The 18,369-nt window shown below is 46.2% G+C and overlaps 1 protein-coding gene across 11 annotated transcripts in view; it reads right to left on the reverse strand.

Annotated features, from left to right (window-relative positions):
- TFDP2 (transcription factor Dp-2) overlaps positions 1-18,369 on the reverse strand; it is a 626,881-nt gene that overhangs the window by 287,107 nt on the left and 321,405 nt on the right. The window lies entirely within an intron of this gene.

The following is an 18,369-nucleotide window of genomic DNA, read 5'->3' on the forward strand; positions in this document are numbered from 1 at the left end:
TGCAGAAGCCACACGGACAAAAGGCAAGGTATGGGGAGTGGGGGAGAAGGGCACAGGGAAGACAGAAGAACACAGAGAGCATTGTGAAGGAGAGAAGCACACGAGGAAGACAGCAACAAAACACATGCACTCTTGTAGAACACTTAAACAAAATGTAAAAAGTAGCTCTGGAAAAAGCTAGCAGTGGAAGGGCATAGAAATGCGTTCATGCTCCAGGGGCAGAGCAAACACAAGAGAAGGAAATAGACTAAACAGCTATCCAAAAAGAAGCAAGCAAATGATAGTGACAATGAAGCCAACCAATGGTAAGCAATGAACAGGTTCTAAGCACTCTTTACGATAACAATAAGTCTCGCAACATACAAAACATGCACTGTTTAGGGTGCACCTAAAAAGAGAGTTGCTCCTTACAGAATTCAAAGTCATTACCTACAAGTCACACAGCAGGATACAGTGCATGTAGGAGTTTGCTGAAATCAGGAGGCTCTGTACATAATGACAACCGCTCCTGTACGCCAACACTGCCGACAATTCTGATGTACTATGTAGCAACAACTGTGCAAACCTATGGATACCATTCCCGCAAGTTAGACGCATTCGGTGTCAAATATGATGAAACTAAAAAAAAATATTTTCATGTGCCAAAACACCAGATTGAAGCACATTAAGTCTTGGAACTGCAACAAACATTACTTTAATCAGACATCTGTAAAGAGTTGAAAGGTTTTTTAACATCTTTATTTATCATTTTAATACAGTAACAATGGAAGAACGGAGTATCACAGTTCGTCATAATGTACCAAATTACAAATTACAATTTTCTTACAAAGATATCTGTATGTGTGCCGGGTGAGTATAACTAAAGTTTTTACCAAAAGATCTGTTTACTGGATTGCCTTGATGGTGGGACTATGTTTCAGAATCCTAGTGTACAAGGATGCTATCTATCTCTCATCCCCTCCTCCCATGGTTTGTGGTGTGTCATGTGCCCTTGTGTCGGCAGCTCTTTTGTCTCTTCTGCCCACCCTCAAAGTTGACACGCTCTGTCATAACTCTTTTCCAAGTGTTTTCTGTGGGACCGAGGGGGCAGAGTTAGCCATTACATTGCTTTGCGAGCTCCAATCCAATAATGTAAACTTGTACTGAGTCTTACTCTTACTTGGTTTAGTGATGACACCCAACAAACACTGTAGGGGAGGTTTTTGTTTGGGCACCCGTCAGGCTCTGTAATTTTGTTAATAACTCATCCCTTACCGCTTTATTGTATCACAATGCCATGAAAGGTGGATATGTAAGGTTTTGGGGGCTCCATACCAAAGGAATATACAGCTTTCAATGGTGTTTTTTTCCTGTCTAACTTCAAATCTTAATAGATTAGAAATACCAGGTGGCACACCTAGTTTAGTTGTAGTATTAACTCAGAGGTGTATGTGGGGTTTCTGTCACTTGGGTAATTAGTCCAGATCTCTCTGGCTGTTCTAGCTAACTTAGGGCCATATGTAGGTAACTTGGAAATACCGATTCCTAAATACCGAATTATACTGATTCAGTATTTAGAAATTGGTATTTCATATGCAGGGAATAATTCAGTAAAAAATACCAAATTGTTAATATTCCTTATTACCGACTCGGTAATACCGATTCAGTAATAAGGAATCACCTACCCATTCATTCCTATAGGCTTGGAGGCCCATAGGAATGAATGCAAAGAAATTCGGTATTACCGAATCGGTATTACCGATTCAGTAATCGTTGGAGGTATTTCAAGGGTGCCAGGGTTTCCAAAGGACACCCTCTGGCACCCGTGAAATGTGCACGTGTGCACATGTGGCGCACATACTAAGGGCATGGATGTGTGCCACATGGCACACTTCAAAAAGCAAAAAAGTGTTTTTTGAAAGGAAATCGCTATTTACCACCAACTAGGAGTAGGTGATAAATAGCGATTCCTTAAGGCTGAGGTGCACTGTTTTAAGTGCTACCTACATTGCAGTTAAGGAATCGGTATTACTGATTCCTTAAATGCAAGGCCATAAGGAATCGGTATTAAGGAATCAGTATTTACCGATTCCTTAACCGCATCGCTGCGGCGGCTTTTCCCGCTGTACGCGACAATTTTAAAATTACCGCGTTACATGACGAGCTCAGCTCATCATGAGCGCACGGCAGGTTACGCTCATGACGAGCTGAGCTCGTCATCAACCTGGAAGGGATTAATACCGAATCCTTCCTACATCAGGAATGCCTAAATACCAGTCGGTAACAGTGAAATTTACCGAATTTCACCTTTACCGACCGGAATTTGGGCCACCTACATCGGGCCCTTAGTGTATTGCAACAACTGCCCTGGGCAATCGTTACAGGTCTCCTGCGCATCAGGGATGAAAATGAATGTTTGTAACAGGTAGAGATCTCAGACAGTGTGACCTCCCTCTTTGTCTCCAGTTTGCTACTGACGTGTCTCAGGGACCAGTTTAAACAGCTGGAGGACCCATGCGTCCAGGTCTCTCAAGAACGGGGGACTCTTAAAGATTCTCTAGTTGGCGGATTCCCAGGCTCTCCATGTCTGCCTCACAATGTAAGGGTATTGGCTGGGTATGCCCACTCCCCTCATGAATAATTCTATTAGTGACTCGCCCTCAACGGATATGCACAGTGAATTTCTTTCCCAGTTGCCTTTCATTGTATAGCACTGTTGCATTCTGTAAATGAGAAGCAATATAGTTCAGTTCTAGCAGTTTCTATCCACCTCTTTCCAGCCCATAGAAGAGGTATCATTAGAATGTCTAATTCTCTGAATGTGGATGTCTGTATGGGAACATGGAATGTTGTATTGTGAAGACACATCTTTTTAGAGAAGTACAACCAGGCCAATCCTCATTCAGATACCTGGCTGTTTAGTCTGGGGATTTAGGGCCCTGCTTCCCTACATCAACTCAGCGCTGGGGCGCTCCGTCTGGAGCAGCTGTAGCGCTCTATACGTTTTGGTTCATTCATTCTGGCAGGCAGTGGGGAGGAGGACCATTTATACTATGGTAATTATGCCCATAATGGAGTGTTCCAGTAGTGTACAAATGATTTTAACCCTTGAATCACCCTACCCATATTGTATGCATATTGTTTCTCACAGGTATGCACCACCATTATCGCCAGATAGCTGAACTTTTCCCTTTCCAAGTACAGGCACACATTTAAAGGTTTAACTCTAAATGCTTGTATTTAAAAGGCCGACTATCATGAGCTTTATAGCTAGTTTTCGCTCACTGGAACAGGAACAAAAATAAAAAGCATAGAGGCGCAAATATTAACCTATTTTACATAGTGCTACAACTAAAGGGGTTCATCCAGTTCCGGAGAATTACTGCCCTCCTTTGCATAGGAAAATGATTTTAAAAAGTGATGGATGGAATGCTTGAAATAAACTCCGCCACTGGAAATTACTCAGGCCGCATCACAATCCATCGTTCTTTTGCCTACCTTACCATCTCAGAATCCACTCAACCATATGCAAATCTTCCTTGGTCCTGCTCAATAGGAACAGTCTAGCCTGGACTGCCAAGCCATGTGTCCTCTGAACCAGAACACAAGCAACTAGAGATTGGTTTCGGCCATTTATGGCCTATTCAGTCGGGCACAGCTTGGTTCCAGTGACTGAGAATAATTCAAGTATTCCATCCTTCACCTTGTTGTTTATTGCAGTCGACTCCTTGCACAGAAGCATGCTTCGGCAATTACAGAACTCACTATTGATTTCAGTTATGTGTTTCAAGATTTATTAAACCAGGCAAATTACATATTGATTTTTGTTACAAATTAACCAAATGAGGCACGCAGGAGTACGTCTCTGTTTCTGGCCCAGACCAAATATCAATAAGGAGTGATGGGTGTGTCTAACCAGCACATGTTCACTCATTAAGCTACTTTTCAACACATATATCCAAATATAATTTTCTGTAAATGGCTACCTCTTGCGTCACGTCTCAGGCCTCATATTTCTGACCCACATGAATCCCATTTGCATGCATTAGTAAACGTTCAGACCTTGTTGGCAGGCAAGGAAAAGGGAGCAACGAGCCAGAAAAAAACTACTGGGCCCAACTGTGGTGGTTGAGGTCGTTTGCCACTGGTGTCCTAGGACCAGTCATACTCTGGCTCTTCAAACTTGGCCAATTACACTCTTGACTCTGAGTGTAGTGAGGGTGAGCAGTCAAAGGTGTTTTAGGGAGGTAGCTTAAAAGGGCAGAAACTCTGAACTCAATCACACAATTGATGCAGTAACAATGTCCAGGTCAATGTTGGTCTTTTGGATAACAATTTACTTTATTTACAACAGAACGAAATGCACTCAGAGTAAGCAACTCTACAAGGATATCTTATGGGTAGACGGTATTCTTAACAGAATAAAAACACGAAAGTAATCATGAATAAGGCTCAGGCGCAGGCTTACTACACTACAGCACAGCAGCTGCTTACAATTCTGTGACCTGTGTTATGTCGTAGAAGGAATGAACACCAATCGCAGGTAAGACTGTTCAATATCCTGTCCACACCAGGATCCTTTTATTTAGTGCATAAACCCCACCCCCAATAAATCAATTAGCAAACCCGCACAATATATACAACAGGGGGTCCACCGCTACCCCTTCGGGTTGCTGATAATGGCGGTGACCACATCACACTCTTCCAAAAAATAAAAAACGAAAACAAATATACAAAACATATATCCTGAGTCCGGTTCAATAGGTTACATAGTTCTTTAGACGTGTGGACCTAGCAGGACATGGCCGAAGTTGGTATCTCCCCACACCCCGTCGCTGGGAGTCAGAATCGGCACTTGACATTCACCAGATAGAAGCAACAGAGCAGGCTCTGGAGCTACACCAGAAGGTATGGTAGATGGAGACACACCACAATGTCCAGGTACCGCATGATCCGACAGCGGAACAGAAACAGGAAACGGATCCACATCCGTGAACTCATCATCAGAACCCAAAGACTCAGTATCCAATGATACCATATGATCATACCTCTGAGCAACAACAGGAGCCCGGTATGTTTTAAAGAAAGATACATTCCGAGAAATACTCAATCCATTCCACTCCGCTTGGACTTTAGTCCCATGAACGGACTGCACAATCCATGGCTCAGGCTCAAAAGGCAGACTAAACTTTCCTTTCGGGTGCCAATTCCTCACCATTACAGCATCACCCACATGTGTGGAAAACGTGGTTATCGTACGGAAAGCAGGGTCAAGCATTAACTGGTGGTAACCAGCACCACGGTCCATCTTGGAAAACCACCGGGACCCGCTCACCTCCACCACGATATCATCCACAGTAGGGGTGAGGTGCCTATCATGTTTGATCGCCAGGTTAGGCAAACGCATATCCACGCAAATGCGGACCTCACCAGGTTGTTTAGGCTTAGGAGCAACTACAATAGGAGATACCCAGGGAGTCGGACCATCCACCCGTTCAATGATATCTGCCTCTTCCAATTTCACCAGTTCCGCTTCCACTTTCGGCTGGAGATGGAACGCCACCCTCCTATGACGTAATGCTACTGGCTGGACAGAGTCATCAATGTGCAATTTAATCATACGATTTTTCAAACAGCCAATGCCATCAAATAACGGGGAAAACTGGACCAGCAAATCATCCACAGTCCATTGATGCACGGCCAAAGCAAAACAACCAACTGCAGTCCCTCAGCTGTCTGGCAACTCAACAACATTCCTTGACCACTCTTTGTGACGTATATCCGTGTCTTCACAACATGAGACTCATGTGCCACCTCAGCAGTGAAAACACCAGCCAAAGGAAGGGGGTCACAGGCTCCATAAGCAAAAACCTTGGTAGAGGTTGCACTCAAAACAGGGACAGTTGGCAGTGTCATCATCATTGATTCGGCCATCACATTTATCGAAGCCCCTGTATCAATCAAAGCAGGCACCGGATGACCGTCCACCAGCACACAACATTTAGTAAGACCTCTTCGTACCGAACCCCCAGGTTGCAAAGCATGGAGTATGTGTACAGTCCCCTCATCATCATCCATATCTCCCTCCGCCAACAACGGAGCAGTCATGTACACCTGGTCAGATGACATGGGAACGGAACTTCGTGCAGAGGCAGAACGGCACACCTTCGCAAAATGGTTACATTTATTGCAATTAGAGCACCGCTTCCCAATAGCAGGACATGTCCCCTTATGAGGAAAAGAGCCCCCACATCCATAACAAAGCCGGCGCCGGTCCACCTTTCCCCGATTCGACATTCTTTGTCTGTCAGGGACTCTGGCTGAAAACAAAGATGCCGCCAGGAACATCACAAATCGCCGAAATGCAAGCCAGGATACAAGCGGGAAGGAAAAGCCACGGGATCCCACCTTCGTCGCCAGAGATGTTATGTCGTAGAAGGAATGAATACCAATCGCAGGTAAGACTATTCAATATCCTGTCCACACCAGGATCCTTTTATTTAGTGCATAAACCCCGCCCCAATAAATCAATTAGCAAACCCGCACAATATATACAACAGGTGGTCCACCGCTACCCCTTCGGGTTGCTGATAATGGCGGTGACCACATCACAACCTGTAAGTCAGTTGGTCGTAAATGACTATCCAGTTCTTATGCACGGATAGAAATGTTTGAAAATGTGTCCATCAAATTCTGGTAGCAAAAGCTCAGTCATCTCTCAGGCGTATGGAATTACCTCAAGAGGTGTGCTTTTGGATTCAACAAGTGCAGGTGGGAGGGTGGCAAGAGCTGTCGCACTCACAGGGGCTCATTCAGGCAACTGCACCACTTTCTCTCTGTAGTCAGCTGTCTAGCATGGTAGTGGCTCTTCAAAACCACCTCCAGCAATCTGTTCCGGGGTTGTGGTGCAAGGATCCTTCTCCTTTGGTCGAGGGCCCTAGTGCAATTGCTGAAGTGCAATTTAGGTAGAGTCAGCACAGGACGTCTGCATCTTTCTCCACAGCAGCCTCTGAATTGGGCAGCATTTACTTTACAGTTGACACTGGCAAATTGGAAATTACCTCCTTTCAGTTGGATATGACTCAGCAGTAAGGAAGCAAAACCCAAGGCAATTCCTGCCTTCTTGGCACTCTCATTTTTCTTCGGCTCCATATTGGTCATGTCTCACACTGGGCTTGTCAGTTGGGATCTCCTACCCGGGCTCTCTCTTCTCCCATCTCAGAAGTCATGCAACTCCCATAGTTACTGCTAAAACCACACTTCTTCCAGCAAGGCTTTCAGAAACCAGGTGCCCACTAGCGATACGGAGACTGGCTATCGGCAATACCAGCCCTGGAACACACCAGAACTTCTCCTCGAGCACTGAAGAAACTCAAAAAGGAAGAATGTCGAAAGCTTGATATCCACGTTTATATAGTACTTTTAGGCATTAATATGTATCCACAGTCTGGGTTTAGGAACCAGTTTGGGATCTTTTCACAGTTTGCAGACAGGTTCTTTAGGCTAGGTGATGGCTCCTCAAGCAGGCAGTGACAATGCTGGCTCTGAAACAGAATTATCCAGAACATGAGCACAAAAAGTGTGAAGTTCTGTACCTGACTCACCAGCCCTACTGGACGGGTCACTTATGTGGAAATAAAGGACCCAGGATCTCCCAAAAAATGATTCTCACTGGCAAGTGTCGCTGATTCACGCTGATTCACTCATTAACCAAATGGCAATGCCCAATAAGGACTAGTCAGTGCGAGGCACCCTCCCCATGAGATCAATTCCCCCACCCAGAGGAGGGCCTGCCCCTCAACTGGAAGACCTCTAGTCTAGGAGCTGTTTCACAACCTCCAACTTGTGCCATGTGAGACAAAGGGCATCCCAAATTGGATTCATGCACACTCACAAACAATATGGAGTCCTGTTATCTTACAAGCACATGCTCTTGACTTTCAGATAAAGGATGTTAGTGCAAGGTCTGGCCATGATACATAAGTGAAGCTTTACCCAAGAGGGCCTTGTTGGCAACACGCTCAAATCCATGAACAGTTAAGGAGGGCTGTTCTGCTGCTGAGCATTAAACACAAGGTACTTTTCCACTACCAATCACTGTACATGGCCAAGAACACAAATGGCAGTCCTGTGGCCAGCCAAAAGTCTCCTTTTGACATCCTTCCATGAGCTCAGCGCCAGGCTCTGGGCCTCAATGTCCATTTCAGGCCTAAGCCTACAGCACACACACACACACAGGTTTGCCAGTGTTGAGGCCAAAATAAAGTAAGGATACCAGATTCATTTGGAGATGGGTCGCTCACAGCTGGGGAACGAACCCTTGACCAGTATAGAGGAAATGTCTGCACCAATACCAACTCATTTGTGAAGGACAGAAATCAAGAAATATTTGATTTGCCTTGAAGCGGATTACAATCACTTCTATTGATATTGCTTCAAAACATCATGTCTGGATTGCCTAGTGCTTAACCTCTTGGATGCTATGGGAATTCCCCTGCTGTGCTGGGATTTCGTGATCCTCATTGGTTTATGACGAGCTGGGCTCGTCATGAGCGTGCGAGGAGGCTACTGCATGACGAGCCCAGCTCGTCATGAGCGTGGAAGGGGTTAAAGTAATTTTACACATGATGTAAAACGTTTTCCTCTTACTCACAAGCAATCTGTTTGTGGGGAACGTTGCTAGAAGAACTGTGAAGCACAAGTAATTTATCTGCTGGAATATATTTCTTATATATTCTCCTTCATTCATAATGTGTGAGGAAAGTATGAACTTGTTAATTGAACTGGACTGAAATAAACTATGCATGGTGAATACAAAGTTGTGTGGGCCCTTGGGTGTGTGAGATAGGACCCCTAATAATTCCTGTTCATGCTTCCTCGTGTCAGTTGGGAATGAACGACCGACCAGTAGGTACCTACCTTAATAAGGTTGACCTAAACAGGGAGTTCTTGTAATTAGGGGAGAAGTTAGGCTCAGATCCAAGCACTCAGCTGTTCCTACAATAGGCCCATATGTTGCTCTAATATTCAACTATGTCCATTCCCAATGTGTGGCAAGATTAAAAAACAGAAGTTAGCAGGAACAAAGCAGTAGCAGTGTCCAATATGATCAGGCAAAAACTCCACTGGCCTGCCTGGCAAAACTGCACGAGCCATACTGCGCTGAGTGCATTTGAATACAGGCATGCTGGTGGGCCAAGTGAGGGCAATGCTGATACATTGGTGGAATGCAGCTCTAGAACCCCACTGGAACTATATTGGGTCTAACTAAGTTAGCTGGCATGGCTTAAGGAAGGTAAGGCCAATGGTTGGAACAGCATTTGAAAATGAAATGGATCATACAGAGGACACTGGAAACCTACGAAACAAACCTGTTGGGGCATTACTTTCAGAGATAAGCTTGTCCTCAGTCTGAGGCAAATAAAATGATAGAGCTTTTTTGTTGTTGATTAAGTATCTCTTCAGGTCATAACCACAAGTGGGGGATCTGAATGTTATGCAGTCATGTTATATGGATTTGTAGAGTGTACCTAATCACCCGAGGGGTATCCAGGTGCTGGAGAAGGTGTGTAGTTCATCTGCAAGGTCAAGAACCAGGTCTTTAGTTTCCTGTGGATTTCTGGAAGCAAGAAAGAGGCACTTGGGTGTAGTGGAGGTTGTTCCATGTTTTTGGAATGAGGTATAAGAAGACTAGTTCTCCTGTTCTGCTTCTGAGGATGAGGAGTATGTGTACGAGAGAGAGAGGCAGAGAGCTGGGCTGGTGGAAGAGGAGGCAGGAATTGAGGTCTGATGGTCCAATGTTGTGCAGTGCCTTGTATGGATGTGTGAGGAGTATAAATTGACAGCGTTTGTGTATCGCCAGCCAGTGTTGATCTCGGAGGTGCAGCGTGATGTGGGAGTGCCGGGGGAGTTTCAGGACGAGTTTGGTGGCAACGTTTTAGATGATTTGAAGACAGGGGAGGAGGCGGATGGGGATTCTTTACAACAATGAAACTATAAATATTTGCACTAAAAAATTCTGCTGAATATGTAGGATATTTAGGTGTTTCAAGCCTATACAAACATAAGGTATGGGAATGCCTGTTGAGTGGTAAATGTAGGAAAGGTGTTTGCAAGGAGATTGCAGATTTCACCATTAAAAAATGCTCTATATTTTAAGAGATCATCATTAGCAATTAACGCCAAACAATGTGGGGAAGGCAGCTGACAAGTTTCAATAGCTGATGTTTTCCCTAGAAAAAACTAAAATTAGCAGTGAGATGGGCAGAGAAGAGTGCTTCTTTAACAAAAGGCTAGCTTCACGAGTGCCCAACAACTGTGTGCTTGCTACAGGAGCAGAAGCACCAGGGTCCTACCGAAATGTCCTTGGATCACAAAAGACTGAACACTAAGAAGGCTCACAAGAAGGTGCAGATGACTGACTGTGGACTAAGAGTCAAAAAAGTAATGAACACGAGTTGGAATTCGATGCCCAACGAGAAGCGGGCAAATAAGGGAAGCAGATGAAAACAAAAACGACAGGACTTGCATGAGTAAAAGTATATGGAGGTGAGTGTGCACTTAGTGCATTCACCTGAATCTTATAGGATGATAATTGTTACCTTTAGTGCTGATGCTGTAATCCCACGCTATGTATATGTAAAATCATATGAACAAGAACTTGCTGGTGAATATGTATGTTGATAACAGATAAAAAGGAAAAAGAAAGATAAGTAAATAAGAAAGCCACTTGCACTCAAGCCTTATACATCATGCCCCGACTCTCAGTGGAAAGGCCACTGTACACCGGCTTGGATCGAAAGTGCAATTTGCCAGCCTGCGAGTAAGGATTTGCTTGGTTTAATTCAAAAGAGTTTTACCAGAGAGTCTCAAAGTTGCTTTCACGCAAGATGTCTCACCCACTAGGTGGGCAATGCGCAGGTAGTGGGAAGGGACCGAGCTTCAGTGCAATGGTAGAGTCCACTGCCTCACAAAATAAAAGGGATCATCTGTCCTATTATCTGTTCCTCTGCGGAGCTCAGTTCAGGATTTTCCCCAAAGTAATACCCACCCTGGTGCAACGGATGCCAGGCGACAGAGTAGGGTGCCTCGTGCTGGCTGGGCCATGAAGCAGACGCCATAACTCACTTTCTGGGCCCACCTGGGCCATGAAAGGAAACCAACGGACAGGTGCTGTGTAAAGGCCACCTGGATAGGCCCAACCGCACTCTTAAAGGAAGCAAAACGGGGTTAGTCTCTCAGTAAAATAGGCGAATTAGATAAAAGTCGTTTAACATGAGAGCCAGCGTTTCAAAGTAGCGATGGTTACCGTTCGGTCCGAGTCCTTGGTAACTAGGCCAGCTGGCATTTTTTCAGTGTCGTTTTGTACCTGACGAGTCCCGGCATTGAAGCTGCTTGGCACGGCACATTGAGTCCGGTTCCCGCGCACTTCCGTGCCAAGATACTATTTAAAGGGGCAGATTCAGCAGACGTACAGATGAGGGGTTTCGAGATCAATGGCAGCGCCCGGGACACACACCAAATACCCTGGCATACTTTGGGTGAGAGCGGAATGCGCCGCTATACGCTGGAATGCGGCCAGACTTTTGTGATTGAAGCCAGCTTGGCGCGAAGAGCGCTCGGGCCGGGCGTAGCTGGGGAGGTCACGTCTACTGCTTAGCAACGTTCAGGTCAGAAGAAAAGAAGAAAGACTGATTCGTCCGTTTGGCTGCGCTGTGCCCGGTAGCGCTCTCCATTGAGGCCTATTAATCACGGAGCCTGCCAAGGAACTCCAGGCCCCGCCTGGAGCCACGCACACCCATGAGCTGCCGCAAAGAACTGCAGCGTGTGGTAAACCCTGCCTGCGGAGCACAACTGTCGCCCAAACCGGGCTGCACATTAATATCTTCTTGTGGTGTCCACTGTGGCTGGGTAAACTCGTTACAACGGTCTGTGCACCGACAGCGGGCACAGTAGTAAGCCGGGCAATGCACGTCGCCCGTTGAAAGCAATGCCAACAAGATGGCGCCAAAGAACCTTTCAAGTGCCCGTTTCTTGTGATGAACTTGAGTCAAGCACCACTGACAAAGAAAAGAAACCTACTGGCGGATTCACAATGAGCTGCAGCTCTCCAGGAGCAACTGGCGCAGCGATTTCCTCCGCACGAGGAATGTAACTATTGAGGCCAGAAAACGAAGGCTGCACCACTGGCGTTGTATATCTGCCCATCGAAAGTTAGGACATTTCACACTTTACTCGACAGTAAATTCAGGTGATGCTAAAATGGATTTTGGCCCAGCTCTCTGTACTGGGGTGAATGTATGACAGTGTTCTGCATTCTGTCCATCAACTGTTGTTTTTGCAGATGCTAAAATGGGAACTTGTCCGTGGTTCACCGGTGCTGTGAAAAGAGCAGCCAGCCCTTCCAGCATCCAAAGATTCACATCTTTAATACCACACAACTCAACTCTTAAATCTACCTTTACGTCATGTCCGGTGCACTTGCTAGGTTCCTAGTGTTGTCTGGGAATCTGGCTATTAACTTTAATTGTAGATTTTGCAAGAAAGAAGTAAAGTGAGCTAGGACCAGAGGTATAAAGGGCATACATGGCGGATGTTATCTATTTTTTTTAGCTAAAGGAGGACGTTAACGGATTATTTTATTTTCATTAATTTGCTTTTAATCCTAAACAATTTACATTAAGCACATTTTCAACTTTGACAGAGTGGTATACTATAAAAACAGATCAATGTTCCGGCCTTAAGCCTGACAAAATGGATGCACCACAGTGACATCCTGTCACAGGCAAGTCAATCAACAAATCTGCTAATGCCGCTGTGACATGGGCAATCCTATGACCCCCACCATACATTTCTTTAATCACATCCTTGTCACCCAGCACTTCGACTCCGTCAGCTTACACCTGGTCTATCTCTTCTCTAATTAGCACAAGAAGTGAGTGAAAGAGAGAGAGAGAGTGAGTGAAAGAGAGAGATAGAGAGTGAGTGAAAGAGAGAGATTGAAAGTGCGTGAAAGCGTCCTCTCATGCGAGTGTCTGGCCAGCTATTCCTTTCTGCCCTTGGAAGCAGAGACAGAGGAAGAGAAAATCTTATAGAGAATTGAGGCCAAACAGATAGCCACCTTTTTGGAGGAGTCCAATGAAATGTATCTCCGACTATGAGGTTTTGCCTTAAGACAAAGGTCAACAAGCATTTACAATGCAACGGTTTCGCCTTTGACAAAGTTAGAGCTATTGGCATTGTAAATGACAAATTGTTTATTTATGTGTTGGTTTTGAAAACAGATAAATAAATGGCTTTGTCATTTACAATGTCAATAGCTGAATGTGCTCCCATGCCAGTTGGTCACCATAGGCTTACCTGTTCTGAGCAGTGGTGCTGTAACAATTTTTTTTTTAATTAAGAGTTCGGGTGCTGCCATTAATGTTATATCACTGAAGTCATAGGGGTTGTGTAAGATCCAAGCATCATACAGAAAACACAAGTGCAGCAAATGTGTCATGCCCATTCACCAGGAGAGTGGTGAGGCTGTGCTATTTATTTATTAAGTTTTATATAGCGCGAACAAGATCCTGAAGGATATCAGAGCGCTTTACAAAAGGATAGCGGCCGGTAAGAAATGTAATATCGGCATTAGATAATTTGTAGCTCGTAGTGCTTTCTGAGCACTGATGAGATAGCACTCTGTCATTTGCAGACAGCACATTTTCTGTTGAAATGGCCACTACATTTTCATGGGCATGCAGTTTTACTGGTAAAAATATATAACACAAAAAAACTAATGTGCATGGAAATCAGCCTTCGGTGAATATTTATAATGTTTGCATCACCAGGTAAAGTATCTCGGTTTCTTTTGATCCTACTAAAATCCCGGTTTCCATCACACTTCAGAATTACAAAAAAAAGCCTTACTTTTGTTTTCTTAATCACTGATTTAATTAGAAATATGTGTATAGTTCCTTTCCAGATGTTTACATTTTGTGTGTTAACAAAAAGCGGCGTGCTCCAGCCTTTCCTTTTGTTTTTTGTACCCCAGCAGGATTGTCACCTAGATCACTTTTATCAAACCGTGCAGCAAATTTGACGAGAGAAAAACAAAGTTTACATCCGCTCATTCTCCTCCTGAACTTCGGCCTGATTATTTCTAGTGCTGCAGGACCCCTACTTCCAGCGCCCAAATGAATACATACAACAGACTTCACGCCCTCACGTGCAGGGCACGTGGCCCCCTCACCTGTGATGTCCATCTCCTTCCGACACCACTGGATGAAGTTGGAGACGTTGTCGCGCGCCTGGAAGGTTCCCGGCTGGGCCACTCTGTTGACCCTCACGCGGGCTCGCGGCAGGTGCACCTTGCCTGCCAGGGTCGGGTACTCGGCGCTGAACTCGGACGCCACGCGCGTGATGTTGTTGGCATGCAGGCAGAGCACGGCGCCCGTCTCCAGCACCTCCAGGAAGGTGTCCACGCTAATGTCCAGCTCGTAGAGGTACTTCAGCCACTCCGCCATGTCCTCCTTCATGGCGAAGAGGTACTGCTCGCTGGACTGAAAGGGCCGAATACTACGCACCCCGGCGCCCTGCACCCCAGACATGGTGCCAGTCAATGGACAGCTCGCCTCTTACGTACTTACTCAGCAGCAGAACTTTCTGAAATGCCCAGTGCACCCAGACTTGTGTTGAACAGCCACAGTGCGCTACTGGTTTAAATGAGTGAACACACAGGCAAAACATTCAAATTTAAGTTTGGGGGGGGGGCGTTGGGGCTACAGTGTGGCTTTAGCAAGGGACGCGCCGTGGCCCATGGGCTGCACAAAGTCTCCATTTAGAGCCACAAAACATCTGAGAGATGCCGTGGTTGCCATTCACAATGTCGGGGAGTCAGTTATTTCGTCAGCAGAAGCAGCTTCCCAAAAAGACGCACAGGGCGCAGAATTACTCATTCAACGCTAATATCCCCCGAAAGTCCGGGCGCTCATCGGCAGATGATGGTCGATACTTCGCTTGCTGCACGGGGCTGTCTCGTGGCTGCGCTGCAAACCTCAGATTCCATCCTCAGTGACTAACAAACACCTGCTAATAATTCCCAAGCAGTCTTCCCATGCAGAGACTCCCAGCGCCGGATAGATTCCAGCACCCGAACCTTCTGCTCTCCTGCACTTTGAAAACTTTCTCATCGCTTTTTGTTCGCCGGTTCCTCTCCGGGTCTTCGGCGCATTCATGGCCCGGGGAGCATCGCCCCTCGCACGTTTCTCCGAGAAGGGTGGTCTTCCGCCGTGCCGACCCCAGCCTGCAGAGCGCAGCAGGTCGTGCGCCCCTTGCTCACGCACACTGGGGGTTGGTTTGTTTCCCTGGAACGAGCGTCCTTCCCTGTTCTCCTTGGCGACGCGGGCTTGTTTGAAACACGCCCTGTTAACCCTGGCTGGTGGCGACCGTCGGCTGCCCTTAGCACACCTCGTTGTGCTGCTCGGCTCAGAACTGCCCCAAGCCCCGCCGCAGAAGGAATGTCGCTGCTTCCCTGTGACGCGGTGTCTGTGGGTTGTCACCAAAGTTACACCTTGTAACTTCAGGCTCGATGTACCTACCGCCATGGAGCAATATCGGAAAACTACAGAGGGAACGATTTTCGAGACAGATTGTATACCTAATCCGTAGCGCTTGGCATCTGATTTTTTTAATTTTGCAATGTGGAGTCACAAAATATTGGGGGTGGAACTGCAGTTCGCATGTTGTAGACCTCTCTAGCGCTTTATCACAGGAAAAACAAGCATTGAATAGATCAGGTGTTTGGTTTTGTCAATACTTGTTTTGCAATGCAGTCCTGTCAACTAAAAACAAGTCAGGTCCCGGGCCGGCAGCCAATCACAGCGCGGCCCGGGGAATGACGTCACGGGGGTGTCCCGGCCGGCAGATTCGGGGGCGTGTTTTTCACGCTCTCCCCTTCCCATTGGCTGGAAGGTAAAATTCCAGCCAATGGGAAGAGGAGAGGGCGGGACTTAAAAAAAGACACAGAAACGCAACCGAATCGCGTTTTCACGGGGAAAGTGTGATTGACAGCCAATCTCTTCCAATGGCTAGCCTCCATTTATGGAGCTAGCCAATGGAAGACAGAGGCGGGACAAAGCCCCATAGTGTAGGATCATAAGATTTCGCCCTGGGCGGAGCACCTGCTTCGCAGGTGCTACGGCCAGGTCGAAACCTAAAAATTGCTAGTGCCTTGGCAATAAGAACTCCAGGTACACAAGGTGATGAAGACGCAGTGATTCTTCTACATCTCTAAGGCACTGCTGGCACTGTGGACCACACTCTTCAGCTTCAGCGTCTGAAGGATGTGGGTGTCCGTGGTTTGAATCTTTTCCAGAAGGCCATACGCAGTCAACAAAGTTGTCCTATTATGAACCCAAAAGTTCCCTCATGCTGTCTCTTTGGGGGTCCGTTCCTCAAGGATCCTCTTTAGTTCAACTGACTTTCAATGTGTATGAGCACCCGTTGTCCAACATCATTCAATAAGGTGGCTGCAAAGCGCTATCTTATGAGGACAATACACAGATCACGGTCTATCCGAACAAGTAATAGCCTAGTTTCTGCCCAGCCGCAATACATTAATGGATGGGACAGTTCATTTGCTTACAAGCATGGAGATGCATCCATGAAACTTCCTACGGTCAAATCATTGGGTATCATCATCGATGGAGCACACCATGAATGCCCAAGTCAGCACGTCTTGCAGTGCATGTTTCTATGCACAGCAGCTCCTAAGACAAGCATAACATTTCCTCACAAAAAAGTAAAAAAGTCCACATTTGTAAAGCGCACAATCACCCGTAAGGGTCTCTAGGCGCTGGGGGGCCGTCGGGAAGATTAAGCGAGCTATTGCCCAGAGTCACATGGTGCTGGGCTGACCTGCCGCCGGAGCCGGGGATCGAACCGTGGTCCCCAGATTCCAGCGTCAGTCGCCCTGGCCGCGGCGCCACACCTCTTCCACAAAAGAGCACTACACCCCTGTTTTTGGCTGTGTACATTATTATTGCCTACATTATAGTAACTCCATTCATGCACAGTTGACTGCTAATGCAATGGCAAAACTACTGCTTGTACAGAATGCAGCAGCTCATTTGATCTACCATGCAACCAAGAGGTATCATGTGTCCCGTGCATGCGGAGGCCTCCACGGATTTTCAGTGTAACAGATAATCTAGTGCAGATGCACAAAGCCTTTTATAAAGCTGGGCAGTAGCCTTGCCTTGTTCTTTTGCCCATATACGTTTGCTTATGCCTCCCAATCAGATAAACTGTTGGTTATAAAAACCCATTGGCTATAATATATTGGCATTGTTAGAAGATCACTCAGATTCTTGGGCCCAAAACTTTGGAATCAACTGCTCGTAGAGTTAAGAGTGCTCACTTTTCATTTGGGTTTTAGGAAGAGGGTGAAAAAATGATTTTGTTAGCGTGACTGTCCACACCTGCCGCCTCATATCGAATCAAAGAATGGCGGCCCACTCACCAAATGCCAAGTCGATCTGTTGCCTATGCCCAGGCCACTGCTCCTTTACTCCTCTATGCGGTCTCTCATTTGACAAGCAAGTAGTCCCTCAGCAGCCCAACCAGAGTTTGAGTTTAGGGGTACGTTGGCATGTTTGGTGGCAGCCTCTCCCCACTCTATGGGGCTGCCTAGGATGTCTGTGGTTGTTAAGTGGCTCTAAACTCCTGCTCTGAGTAAGACAAGTGGCCCGAAGCTCTGACTGAATCTCCAGATCCCTACTTCACACCCTATAGCCTCAAACACTGATCCAGCAAACAATCACAAAATTATCATCTATAAGATACTGAAACAATTGCCAGATACGGCAGGAAAAGGGCCTTCAAATAGACTGGGTTGTCAAGTTTATGCAGACAGCCTGAGATGGACTCCTCAGCACCCTGCATTCTGGACAAGATAGTACCCTCTAAGTATCCTTAAAACTAAGAAAACAACCCTTACTATTTTTACACAGAAACCTCGCACAACTTGAATTTGCATTTGGGTTTGATAGCTATCTCGGACATTCCCTTCTTAAACTTTGAAAAACATAGTCTTTTTTTATTATAGCAATTCATTTCATTTATAGCAATTCATTGTTTGCAGTGTCTTTTTGTTTCTAATGATTTACATACCCCCAGCGGCGGCTCCTCCGTTATGGCGGAGGAGTGTCGCACCCCCCCTGCTGAGAGCCAGCAGAGGGAAAGGTGAAAAATAAATTGATAATCTAACCATGTTATTATCATTTTATTTTTTCTTACGGCGCTAGAGCCAGCCGAGTCTGGGGCCGGGCCATGATGACCGTAGGCGGAGGAGTAGTGTGCACCTGAGTGCGCATGCCGATTTTGCCGGTTGTCTAAGGGCGGCCAAAC

This window comes from Lissotriton helveticus, chromosome 11 (genome assembly GCF_964261635.1).
Source record: "Lissotriton helveticus chromosome 11, aLisHel1.1, whole genome shotgun sequence".
NCBI classification, from domain to species: Eukaryota; Metazoa; Chordata; class Amphibia; order Caudata; family Salamandridae; genus Lissotriton; species Lissotriton helveticus.